The sequence below is a fragment of the Pinus tabuliformis genome, chromosome 3_2 (genome assembly GCF_031772625.1).
Source record: "Pinus tabuliformis cultivar Carrire ecotype Pingquan chromosome 3_2, CPIR1, whole genome shotgun sequence".
Lineage (NCBI taxonomy): Eukaryota > Viridiplantae > Streptophyta > Pinopsida > Pinales > Pinaceae > Pinus > Pinus tabuliformis.
This window is the reverse complement of record NC_142302.1, coordinates 470,765,721-470,779,783: the sequence shown is the minus strand read 5'-3', so window position 1 is coordinate 470,779,783 and position 14,063 is coordinate 470,765,721. Positions and strand designations below refer to the sequence as shown.

The window sequence follows — 14,063 nt, the reverse complement described above, 5'->3', positions numbered from 1 at the left end:
ATGTGATAAACCATTTTCCTGTAACTGGTGAAAAATTGTACAAGCATCATAATCATCGAAATAATTTAAAAGGAATTCCAGCACAACAAACACATGAGACCAGTCAGGACATAGAAAATTTGGAAGAATTGATTTGCGCAATAACTTGTGCATTCATTATCACTCAAGAGAATTTCGGGTGCAATGAAAGGAAAGGCTTGCAATATAACATCCATAAGAGAAACCAAGAGATGACAATTAGGAAATGAATATGATAGGCATGATTATTTTGGCCAAATATAGTCTTTGAAATTATCAACTTCACAATTCCATGACTTTATGAGAGAAAAATATTCCAAACCCGAGTTTGATGCAAGAGATTTTCATGAAGATGAATCAAGCGAAGAAGATTCTTGAATCCGATCAGAAGTAAAATCTTGAAAATTTAAAAGATTACATCTGAAATACCAAACATCTTTCAAAAATAAATTTGCATCAAGTGAAACCATGCAAAGAGAAGGATTATGTGAGAGAAACCAAATCTGGCTTAGTTCGGGGGCTCACCAGAGTCACGAGATCCTGACATAACCATCAACAAGAGTTGAAGTGCCTCGACTTCATGAAAAGTCCTGAAACTTTTAAAGATTGTAAAACTTAATTTTGAAGATTAAAATAGATCGTACATGGTGTGAGGATAGCTGCTACTACTGGTTTCAATAAGACCACTACTCACCGGATGGAAGCCATCTTTGTCACTGATTTGACCGTATTTCTCAACTTCAACAACCAGATTACTCAAGTTGAAATATTATTCTGATCACAAATCTAAAGATGTATGAATTGGAGAAATTTCATCAGCAACTTGATTTGAAGAGTTGTCTTCATGAAAAATAAGAGATGATGAGGGTCGGAAAGAGTACTCAATGATTTGATTGTTTTCATTTTCATTATGGATAATCTCATTACCTTGTGCCGATTGAAAAGTTAACTCATTGGATGAAGAACTTGAAGAGCATGGAGTATCTTTGTCACAAGTAAATGCATTGAAAATGGTATAGCACAAGGGATAGTGAGATGAAGAGGAAGTTTCGATAAAAGAATCTTCTTTGACTGAATCAGATTCTAGATCTAAATTAAAATATTTGTGAGAAATTGAAAGGTCAACTGGTGAACTTGGGCATTCATCGTCACTGAAATTAACAAAATTATTACCATTAGAATGATTTTTACCCAAGGCTACAGAATGATTGAAATAATTTATTTCATTTGATTCACTACAAATATTATGAGATTAAAAATCATCCAAGAATGGAAGCACATCATCTTCACATGGAGGATTTTGAAAAAGAGAAGAAAGATTGAAAGAACTTCACCTTCCTGCTCCTCTACCTATGTAATGTCAATACCTTGTATTTGATCACAATTTGAAATAGCAACTCGCAAATCAAGAGAGTGTGGAAAACTAGCTAGTGGAGCTGATTGATTTGGTTGATCACGTTACAAATAGTCATGGCATGTAGACAATAGAGGATAATAGAAATCCAAATCAAATTCAAGACTAGAATTATGAATAGTAACATCATCTTTTGAAATGGAGGAGTTAGTCTTCACCGTGGGATTCATGAGCCATTCTGGTATTTCCTCCATTAAATATGAGTCATGAAAAGTGGAAGAACAATGAGAAGATGGACTAGGAATTTGATTAGTAGATCTCAAAACTTTATTATCATTGCAAAGAGGCACCCATATTGGAACTGAAAAGGGAGGAGGACAAGAACCAAAACGAATCATATATTCCTCCTCTGAAATTATAGGTGTCTCATGATTTACAAGATTTGGGGAAGTAGAAACATCAAGAGGTTCAGATTCACCGTGTAGAGAGATGTGAACCAAACGCTCAAACTTTTGCTTAAAGAAATCCAAATCTGTGTCTTCTTAAGGAAATTCATAAAAAAGGTGAAGGAATTGATCAGATAAATACTCAAATAATTCATTAGGATTCATTCTTAGTTGATTGACTCTTTTAGGAACATCTCGGTAATCATACCTATCGAAGGCTTAGTAAATCTCCTTGAGGAAATGATGAAAAGAATGGATGGAAGCATATGGTAAGGTATGACATCATTGATTAACATGACCTTCAAGGGTGAGGAAGAAAGCCACACAAGAAAAATCTTCATCATTGATTTCGTAATGTTCACAAAATTTAAGAAAATTAGAATGTGCTTGGTTATGTATGTTCCATCCTCACCATTAAAATTCAATTAAGAGAAATGATAAAGAGGCTCATCGGGGATTAATAGTTTACCAGGGGATAGGTTGGAAAAACACCCCAAGAGTATGGTTTGAGGATGATCCATTTATGATAAGAGAATAAAAATAGGCTCAACAGGCATAGCTTGTCATCTGGCCCTCCTTCTAGCACCATTTTGTTGATGGTGCTGGAAATTCGTCAACCAAGGGGGTCTCCTAGTTGTGAAGTCCCAATTAGACCCCACATCATTTGGAATAGGAGTCCCATCCGATATATCGGCCCGGATTCCATATATTCTTATAGTCTTTCCTTAGCTACAAAGTTCAGCACAAGAGAGTTATGCATAGGTAATCTCGAACTAGAAAGTGAGCATGCCTAGTGAGTGTTCGATTCTATGTGTGTTAAGATTCTTCTACTACGGAAGGAAAGGAAAGTGATACTCTAGGAGAGAGGTAATACTACCACCCTAGTAGATACACGCACACAAAGAAGATATCCTTCTAACATCTAGTGGAATAGTCCACAAAGATGTGACAGTTATAGCAACCATTATAGCACATTCTCAATTAGGTAAGCATTAAAATAACTGAAATAGTTTAACTACTTTAGTATAGGTGAAAGAAAACATGAATCATAAATATTCAAATAACAAAATTAAAAATATTCACAATTCATACATGAAAACATTTCGGCCATCAGGCTTCAAGTATTAAGTAAAAGTCACAAAACACATGTATATGGTGAACATCACTAGCCCCAATAGTGGAGCGTTGGAGCCACTCATTACTCCCCAAAAGAACTAGATTGTCTCTCTAATGCATTTTTGGAGGAGCCAAAGTGAAAATTCCATTTCCCATACAATGAGGGTGAATATATAACCAATGGGGTGTTGCTTCACCTCCCTTATGACTCTTTGACTACCCTCATGATTGTTTGACTTCCTATGACTTTTCAAATTGACATGACTCTTCGTATTTTGCATATGTCGTTTGGAATTCCACTTTACAATACATTTTTGAATAAGAAATTACATAATCCACAAGAACGATGTGCCATATGACGACTCATGACTTGACATGGCATGACACTGCTGACAAGGACTTCTTCATGATATGGAAATGTCAATCCATTCATGTTCCTTTGTCTTCAACAATAGATGTGCAATGCTTGATCTTCATAAGAGATATGCTTTGTTCTTCATATCGACCCTCCAAAGGGTTGTGAATCAAATGGAGTCTTCATGTCCTGATCTTTGATCTTCCTTTGTAATCTAATGTTCCGTCGTCTTCTCACCTAATGATCATCTTATCTCTTCAACTCCATATGTGTCTTCTAGCATGTCCTCCTTCATCTCCTTCTTCATCTTCTTACCATAACATGATAGATTTCTTGCATTTCCAATCCACTAATGATAAGACGACATCATTCTGATAAGCCCCTAGTCAAAGATGTTGTGTGATGATCCACTAATTGGGTCGGAACTAGGTGGTAGGCTAAGGGAGAGGCTTAGTGACTATGCAATTGCGCATCTCATGAAATCAAGGGTTAGGCTTGAGCCTTGAATCTACGTAATGCGTAGTTTGGGATTGGATAAAGAAAAAAATTGCGCAGTTTGGGAGCTTAGGGAGCTAGGCTGAGGGCTTAAACACTCATTTTTCCCATTGCACAGTTCTGGAAGACAGAGGAGCCCAGGTGATTGCAAAATTGTTCAGTTCAAGAGCTCAGGGTTGAGGCTTGAGCCTTGAGACTGCGTAATGTGCAGTTCAGGCTAGAATGTGTAGGAAGATTACACAGTTTTTAGGCTCAGTGAGTCAAGTTGTAGGTTTTTTTGCTGTTTCTATCAGTTGCACAGTTTGGGAGGCAGAGAAGGCTTGGTGATTGTGCAGTTGTGCAGTTCAAGAGCTCGTGTTTTGGGCTTGAGCTCAGAGACTACATAATGCGCAGTTGGGGCTAAGATGGAGGCCTGAATTGCGCAATTTTGGATGCCAAGGCTTGGGCTTAAGAACTGAAATTGTGCAGTGCAGAGTCCTAGAAGGAAGAAATTGTGCATTAGGTAGTGTCAAGAGGTAGGGTTGTAGCTTGGGGGTTGGGACTATGCAATGCGCAGTTTAGGAAGGTCGAATGAGGCTAAGTTGCTGGGAATTTTTCAAAATTTGGCTAAGTGTGGGATCAATGAAACTAATGTGAATAGTGATAGGACTTGATTGTGATCACACACTTAGAGTTCTTGATGACACAACATAGATAATTTAGAACACATTAAAAACATACTTCCCTCAATTCAAAAACGTTTACAATAACTTACAATAAGTGTGACACTAAAGATACACTTTGTGACGACCGTGATGACACTTGTGTGACAATGCTTAAAACTTTGGAAATGAGTGCAACAAAGGTTTACATGGTAATATCGACTCATTTGCACAATGAGAACCTCTTGAAACCACCAAAACAAGTTTATGTACATTGTGCGACACTTAGCATGCGAGAAGACGACAAGAGCTAAAGTGCAAACGACACTTGCAATATGTAAACGACAGTGAAATAAACACATGCTGGAGTGAAGATAACATGAAAAGAGTTAATTTTTATGATTCAATTACAAAATTATTTACACTTTGTTCAAGTTTAATTATTGTAATTTAATTTAATTACCATGTAATAATTATAGAATCATTTACACTTGGTTCAAGTTTAATTATTATAATTTAATTACTATGTAATATATGGAGTTATTTTTGTTAGTTAATGTATTATAAAAATTTATGTATTTTTGAGGTGGAAATTAGTTAGCTTGTGTAGAGTTTATTCTTCATCAAGTTATTGGTTCAAATTTCATAAATAAGGATTACAAATGGATTCCAATAATAAAATTATTTAAAATTAAAATCAAACTAAAAAAATAGTGTTTGTCAAGTAATCTGAGTTCATCAGAGATTACATCAGGCTTGGTCTGTGGCTTGAGAAATTGCAACCTAGGGGCATCTAAGTCATCAATATCACCCAAGGATTGCGCCCATATTGGGCCACGCTGGCCCTTAACATGACTAGATTTTTCCCCACAAATTTTTGAATTGATAACCTTCACATCATAGAGGGACTTAACAATATACCCCATCACTATCTATTCTACACCCCGCGGGCTAAAATCAAACTAAAATTTTAATAAAAATTAATATATGTTTTAAATAAATAATTATAAATATTAAAATAATTTAAGAAAAATTATTATATTAACATAATTAACTAGAAACATAAATATATTTCAATTAAATTAAACTATGATAATGACCCTTTACAATAGTTTTCAAGTTGATAAAAAAAAAATGAATAGTTTAAGTATTTTTCTAAATGACTATTATTTATTGAAAAACATATTCGGAAAAATTAATAATAAGGAAAAAATATATTAAAATTTGGTTTATAAGGGGTTCCAAAAAGCGAAAATTCCATATATATATATATATATATATATATATATATATATATATAAACTTACTTGTTTTGTTATTTATTTAGCGAAATTATTTATAATTACAAAAATCATCGTTATTATTACTATTTAAAAATATTATAAAAATTAATTTATAATCTATAAATAATATTATTAAAAAAATTATTTAATCAATTTATAATAATTATAATTGTAACTATAATAATTATATGTAAAAAAGAGATAATATATTGTTTGTTGGTGGTGGTGGTGGTGGGGAAAAAGCCAGAGAAGTGTTCCCCCATCACCCTAATCATTATAATTTAATAAGTCAAAAGTTTGGTAGTTTGACAAATATTTTGAAATTTAAAAGGAATGTGAGTAAAAGTTGGACAATTCACAAAAAAATTAATTGACTTTCTTTAACATTTTATTTCTATGACCGAAAAGAAGCTAGAGAATCCTTCCCATATCACCATAATTATGTTGACTTAATAAGTCAAGAAGGTTGGTAGTTTGACAAATATTTTTAAATTTACAAGGAATGTGAGTAAAAGTTGGAAAATCCACAAGAAACTATTTTTTTTATCTTCAATGCTCTTAGTATGAAGTAGGTGATAGACTATTTCATCCCATGAAATTTTGAGAAAATTTAAGATACATACACAAATAAAATTATAACTATATTTATAGAATAGAATAAGATAGAATAAAATAGAATAGAATAAATTTATGATTAAATTTGAATAAAAAATTTAGTAATAAAGTGTATATATATCTGTAATATCCCTACTATAACTCTCGTCATTACATAATATGAAAATATTATTGTTTAACTTGTCGACATCTAGAATCAAGAAGTAGTTATTAAGTGAATTACCATATGGTTTGTTCCAAGAAAAAATATTGAAGGAAGGTTTAGTGGATAGAGGAAGTTCAATTACACAAGGATTTTTCTCTAAAGGGATGTAGTGTGGTTATGAGATATGGAGATGCCGCTAGCCTACCTTTGTCCCTAACACCCTTTGCCCTTCCAACAGGAATATACCAGCGTTGCAACTTCTTAACCTGTAGCGACCCATGCTAACAATATTTATACGCTATACGCTCTTCATGTGTATGGATGGAGCTGTAGTATTAGTTTCTCTTGTGTGATTGTTGATTGTTATCAATGCAAATTGAAATAGTGGTAGAGGTAATGGAAAGAAAGGCATTACCTTAGAGTTGGGTTGTGTATTTCCTTGAATCACAGTGGTCAATGTTTCCAAAGACTAAGAAAACTTTTGCAAGAACAAAGCTTGCAAAAACGCACCGTGCACAAGGTTACTTAGTATAAGAAAGGGATGGTCAGTTCCTTTATGCAAGGGAAATGACATTATACCATCGGATATGGAGGCCAAACAAAATTTGTGTCTCACAAGAAGGCGAAAATAAGAAAGCAGCTTGTATTGAAGTTGCAATGTCAGTCTTGCAAGTGTTATTCTCAACCTGCGATCAAACATTGCAGCATTTTGAGATTGGTGAAGACAAGAAGGGAAAGGGAATGTCCTTTTGTCTTAAACTTTCGATTTTTTTGCAATTTTATCATGGCCAAGAAAGATAAGTATATTTTTCCAATTTTATTGAATAAGAATATGCATTTATTGTGCTAATTTTACTTGAAAAGAAATATATGTTTTAAGCATAGAAACAATAACTATGGTGCTAAATTCCTCGAGAAGAATATGTGTTTATTTTGATAGATTTCTTGAGGAAGAGATAGGTATTTCATGCATAAAAGAATAGTTAATTATGATAGACTTTACTGAAAAGAAATACATATTTGCATGCAGGAAAAAAAGATAATGATTATGCTAGGTTTCTTGTGAAAAAAATATGTATTGCATGCACGATACAAATACCTATTGAGTTATATTTTCTTGAAAGAATATATGATTATTTCTATTAATTCTTGAAAAAAACATGTGCTTCTATGCACATAGATAATCATTACTTTACTAATTTACTTGAAGAGAATGTGTGTTTTATATATACAGAAACAATAGCCATTAAGATAGCTTCTTTTTAGAACAAGAATACATAGTTTCATGAAAAGAATGGCTATTAAGTTAGTTTTCTTTTAAAGAAGGAAATAATTATCTATATGTACGAAAGTAATAGTTGAATATGATAGTTTCTTGAAGAAGAAACATGTATTTGCATGCATCATTGTATTACATTTCTTGAAAAGAGAAATGTTTTTGCATGCAATATGGTATTAGTTTCCTGGAAAAGAAGACATGTATTTTCATGCTTTATTGTATTAGTTTCCTGGAAAATAAAACATATTTTTGCATCCTCTATTGTGTTAGATTTCTTGGAAAAAGGAAACATGTATTCACATGCTATTATGTTCAATTTTCTTTTGCAAAAGCATATGCATTTTCATGCATAGGAACAATATCCATTGTATTAGCTTTCTTTTACATATTTGCATGCACCAAAAATAATAACTGAGAGGCTAGTTCCTTTTAATAAAGTTTATGTAATTGCATGCACGAAGATCCTAACTAATGTGTTAGTTTCCTTTAAAAGAACATGAGTAGTTATAGTGGTTGTTTCGGTGGAAAAGAATGTGTCTTGTGTAAAGGAAATAATACTTAATATGGTGTTTTATCTTCGAAAGAGTTCCTTCTTCTTGTGTGAATAAATAGTGATAACCATGGAATTTATTTTAAATACTATCTTAGTGAATATTTTATTATTATTGTACTATGGTGCGGAGAGAGAAATGTATTTACTCCTTTTCTTATAGTGCGTGTGAAGAGGGAATGAATGAGTATGCTTTGGTGATCTTTATGCAATTTACTTTATGGATGTGAGAATTCAAATGGTTAGGCATGGTTCATAACCATATTCGTGCATGGATAAACATACATGTTTGGGTAATTATGTGTATTTAATTAATGCATGTGCAGTGTTTTTAGAAGAGGCATGTTTTGATATTTTTCTTACATTTTATGAATTCACATGAATAGAAGTTGAAGCATCACTAATAAAGATTTGTTATTTGTCTGATTACTACTAATCATGATATCAAAGTCCGCTAACAGTACCAGTTGTAGGAAAAGATTACGACGTGTGTGAAATATGGATTATGTTTAACATTATGGCAGACAATAAACTAGTGGTCTATGCAAATTAAAGGAATGTCAACTACAAGATAATCCACTGATGGGAGGAACCAGGTCCAAAGACACAGTATTCAAGGATTTATGGGTAAATGTTATCATAATGATTGTAATAGATTATAGCTAGTTATGTTGTATTTAAGATGGTATTTCTTTGTAATGTTTTATGACAATGGTCAAGGTATGGACTCCCTTACAAGCCATTGAGTGAGGGATGAACACCCTCATGAGCATTTAATAAATATTAAACATATGTTGGTTCCCCCAATGGGGTTTCCAGGGTATATCGATGTCTAATGATGCGGTTGCATATTTTGTCATTCTTATGATGTTGATTCCTTGCACAAAGTGAAATTTACATTATCAAGTATGTGATTAACTAACCTAGTTAAAAGAATTATGGAAATGATGCAAGGTTATATCAGGGATCTTATGTTACTATACTGCAACAATGGTTGAAATGTGATGCAATTTACTATTCCACTTCTAAATTTTACTCTATGTAATGATGATGATGTTATCCAATGGGCAGTTAAGAAATATGGAATAGTAATTCGGATTGTTACATGCCAGTAATTTCGTAAAAAAATTCTAACCTTATGTACTTTTCCACGACGTTTACTAGGGATGTTAATATATATCTATATATATATATATATATATATATATATATAACTTCAAAATATAGTTATAGTAAATGGATTTTTTTATTAAATTTTCATTTTTATATTTCAATATTGTTATTTTTCCTAATTTAATATTAAAATTTTAATAAAAAAACTAAATATATATTGGAAAAGTAAAACTAATTAAGATATTTAGTAACAAAATTTCTTTCAACTTAATAAAACAATTATATAATAATAATTGATTTTTTAAAACTTTAATTGAAAAAGTTTATTTATTAAAATTTGCACCTTAATGCACAACATGTTTACATATTTCCATCAATTATAGTATAATTTCAATGATTGCTAGTTGGTCCAAAGCCAAACCAACAAGTCTATAGATAAATAGAGTTACACAAAGATGGGGAATCTAGTTATATGCACCCTACAAAATACACCCCAAATTGAACAAAATGTGACATGAATGCTAAAATAAATGGGAGGGAAATCCTTAAGTTGACAGGGAGAATTTGTGGGCATTGAAGGTGGAGCTTCCATCTTCAAATTTACAAGGAGATTGATGGACTAATAGAATCTACTGAAGGAGAGAGAGACAAAGTGTACAAGTGCCAACATGTTGAAGATCTTCTAGTTGACACCTCAGACTAACAAATTCACCTGCCTCCTTTTAGATTTGGTGATTATGCTTAATCAAAATATCTATTATTGCAGCCAATTGCACTGCCAACTGCTTAGTGTAGATGTGAAGTTTATTAATTCTCTCCTTTAATGTTTCCACATCATTGGGAGAAACAATATGATCCTTTGGTAAACCTATAAGGGAATGTGTAACATGACCAACTCCCTCAATGACTTACAAAGGTTATGGGGTACCCAAAATTTTATTTCTTTTTTTTTAACTAGCTCAGCAATAAGCTTTGATACCACTTTGTCACAACTAATAAATTCGTCCTAACCAAACTAGCAAAAATTTAATTATCATTTGTCGTACATTTTGTCAAACAATTTACACGTAACCTTTATTCAAATACTTTGTATACAACCAATTAACTAATACTTTTCTTGTAGACATTTTTTCAAACATTTTGTATAAAACCAAATAAGAAACGATTCTTTAATTCCACATGTAACATACTAATTATAATATACCACTCAATCATGCAACTTTTGATTTATGTCTTTGAGGTATTTTATAAAATAATTTGTATGTAAATGGTAATAAAACACCTTTAACACACTTGTTCAAATCATGTGCATGCAAATGGGCATAGATCAGCTACAACAATTCCAACATACTGTAATATTATCCCCATCCATAAAACACCATTTTCTTTGGGACATTTCATTAAACAATTTGTATGCAATGAATCATTAAACCATTTAGGAATTTCTTCAAACACTTTACATGAAAATTAATATAACAAATTCTTCAGGGAATATATACTAAATTATAGCAATCCAAGTTATGAAAATTGAATCAAATTATAAATGGAAGTTCCCCTCCCCATGGCCCAAGTTTCAACCTTTGTAACCTCCCAGATGAAAAGTTATATCATAAATGGAAAAATGACATGTTTGATGCATGAGTTTAGGAGCATCTAGGAACCTTGACTTCCTCTGACCATATATCCTAAAATATCATGACCCAATATCTAAAATTTGGATCAGATTATCAATGGGATTTTTACTCACTATGGTCCAAGTTTTAGCTTTTGGAACCTCCCAGAAGAAAAGTCATAGAAAAAATTCCAACATGACCTGTTTGATGCATGATTTTAGTAGCATATAGGAAACACAACTTCCTCTTATCATATCTCCTAAAATATTGTGATCCAATATCCAAAAGTTGGAATATATGATTAACAAGATTGCCCCTCATTATAGTACAAGTTTCAACTTTTGGAACTTCCCAGAAGATAAGTTATAGAATAAATTCTGACATGACCTATTTAAATATGCATTTATGAAGCCCAACTTACTTTGATCATATTTCTTAAAATTTCATGACTCAATATATTAAAATTGGACCAGAGGATCAGTGAGATTCGCCTCAATATCATCCAAGTTTTAGCTTTTGGAAACTCTTAGAAGAAAAGTTATAGCAGAAATGCTAACATGGCCTGTTTAAATATTCCTTTAGTAAGTCCAACTTCCTCTGATCATATTTCCTAAAATTTTGCAACCCAAGATATGAAAATTGGACCAAAGGATCTTCCTCAACCAGTGCTATTACAAAATTTGATACATATAAAAATATACAACTAAATAGTATAGCAACTATAGTCATGATAGAATTGTTGAACGGAAAATGCATGTACATGTAAACTTGTTGAAAATAGAAATTAAATAATCATGCATAAGAGATACTTATCTTGAGTAAAATATTTTGCAATATGGAACTAAAGAAGGGTGAGCCACTCTATACCCAACCATAGGCTCAACTATGTTGCGGCCATTCTTAGCTATATCTTGATGCCTTGAGGGAAAAACTAAACTCAGGGATTTAGTACACAGTTTTAAGACTAGATTTATCACAAAAGTGAAGGCCACCATCCTCCACAAACATGAAATAATATCAATGTTCAACCTTTCCATTCTTTAACCAGTTCCATGTAGACATTCACAAATTAAAATTTCGGTATGCACAACACAAGTGATTCCTTCTATGATCTTTGTAGTCCCTTGGCTCTCCCTTCTTAGTGCTCTTTATGCCACACACAAATAGGACAACTCCCAGTCCTCAAAGCCACCTAGTCCAAGGAAAAAAAACTACAACAAATTCAATTCTTATTATACAAGTTGTCACCAATTCTACTACCAATTCAAATTTTGAGTGAATGAGAAGGAGAGAGAGAGAGAGATGTATGAGAGAGTAATAGAAGAGAGAAAAACTAGAAGCTTAAGAACCAAGAAGAAGAACCCCTTGCTTTCTCCTCCTCTTATTTTTATAATCACACATTGACGCTTCATCTTCCCAAATTTTTAACTTCTTGGGAAGACTAACTGTTAGGTCCCTATAATACTAGTGATTACCCCATTACTATTGTAGTTGTATCCTTTATTAATATTTTTGTACCCCTATTGTCCCCATATTGTTATTACTGTGCCCCATTGAATCCATCTATTGTTAATTTTGTGCCTTTATATTATTATTGTTAGGTTGGCTTGGTTATATTGTGACCCCTTAGACTCCTATATAGAAAGGAGGTTTTGTCATTTGAATCATCCAAGAATCGTTCATTTGTGTAATGTAAAGGAGGTTTCCCCCTCAAAGAAGCTGAATTCTAAGGTGTTGATCTATCTTTTCTATCTTTATGTGAGCGGGTTTCATAACATTTGGTATCAGAGCTTTGAATTCTAGGGTTTCGCTGCTCCAAACATGTCATTGTGGAATTTGCACTACAACTTTTTTTCTGCAACATTTTAGATGCTAAAAACAAAACCCATTTGGGACGAAATCATTTTGAACCGCAGGTCCAGATTTCAGAGCTTTTCGCGCTATATTTGCAGAGATATGATCCGAGGAAGTTGGCATTTTTGCAGACTCCTGAATTACATTCCAAACAAGTGACATGGGGAAAATAGTCATAAATTTTGTTTTGAGCATCAGATTGAAATTTCGTAAGACATTACAAAAAGAGGACGGACTATAGTTTCCTGTGTTTTTTTTTTTAGATCCTAAGGTCAAAACAGTGACACATGGCACTTCATACAAGTTCGCTCTTCTGAAAAGGTACATAATCAGGTCATCTTGGGAGATTGTGAATAACTCTTTCTTGGAGGATCTAAATTCGATCAGACTTGTGGCATTGGAAAGAGGAAACAGAGGGCTACCATAGGTTGCAATTTCAAAGCTGTAAGATATGAAGTTATAGAGATACATAAGATGCAATATCGAGCTCCTACAAAGTGAAAAAAGGTGTGTAGTTTTTTTTTAATTTTTGCTTAAGCTTGGTTTGAAAAATTATTTTGAAGGAATTCAAAGGGCATAGTAAAGCATTATTATCGGTAACTAATGCCCCGAGGAAAGAAAATGAAAAAACCTAGTAAGCAACCTGAAAGATCTAGCATGACTCATGAAGAAGAGGGAGAAATGCAACATGATATATCAAAATTATGAGACCAAGTGCAACAAATGTCACTCGCACAAAAGGTAACAAAATCTAAGATGGATGGTTTAAAGAAAGATGTAGAAGCTAAGATATATGGCGTGGAAGCTAATATGAATGACGTGGAAGCTAAGATGGATGATTTGAAGATAGATTTGAAGACAGGCATGGAAGATTTGAAGACATATTTGACAAAGTTTCTACAAGAAATACTTACTAATGGTGAAAGGGTAGTAAAGGAAACTTGTGATGAGAAAAAAATAAATGTTAATCATGATTTCATAGACTCTAACGTTGGATCTAAGAACCACCATATTCCAAAAATCAATATGAGGAAGTTTGATGGCAAGGATCCCGCAACATGGATACTACAGATGGAGCAATTTTTCGATCTCAATAATGTGCAAAACACACAAAAGGTACGTATTGCCACTTTATATTTGGAACCAAATCAGTTTGTATGGTATCAATGGCTTTGCTCTCATAAAC

The 14,063-nt window shown here is 32.7% G+C and overlaps 1 pseudogene; it reads left to right on the top strand.

Moving 5' to 3' along the window:
- The first annotated feature begins 1,570 nt into the window (after positions 1-1,570).
- LOC149181334 (large ribosomal subunit protein eL42z/eL42y pseudogene) lies at positions 1,571-7,269 on the top strand (annotated as a pseudogene).
- Positions 7,270-14,063: the final 6,794 nt, after the last annotated feature.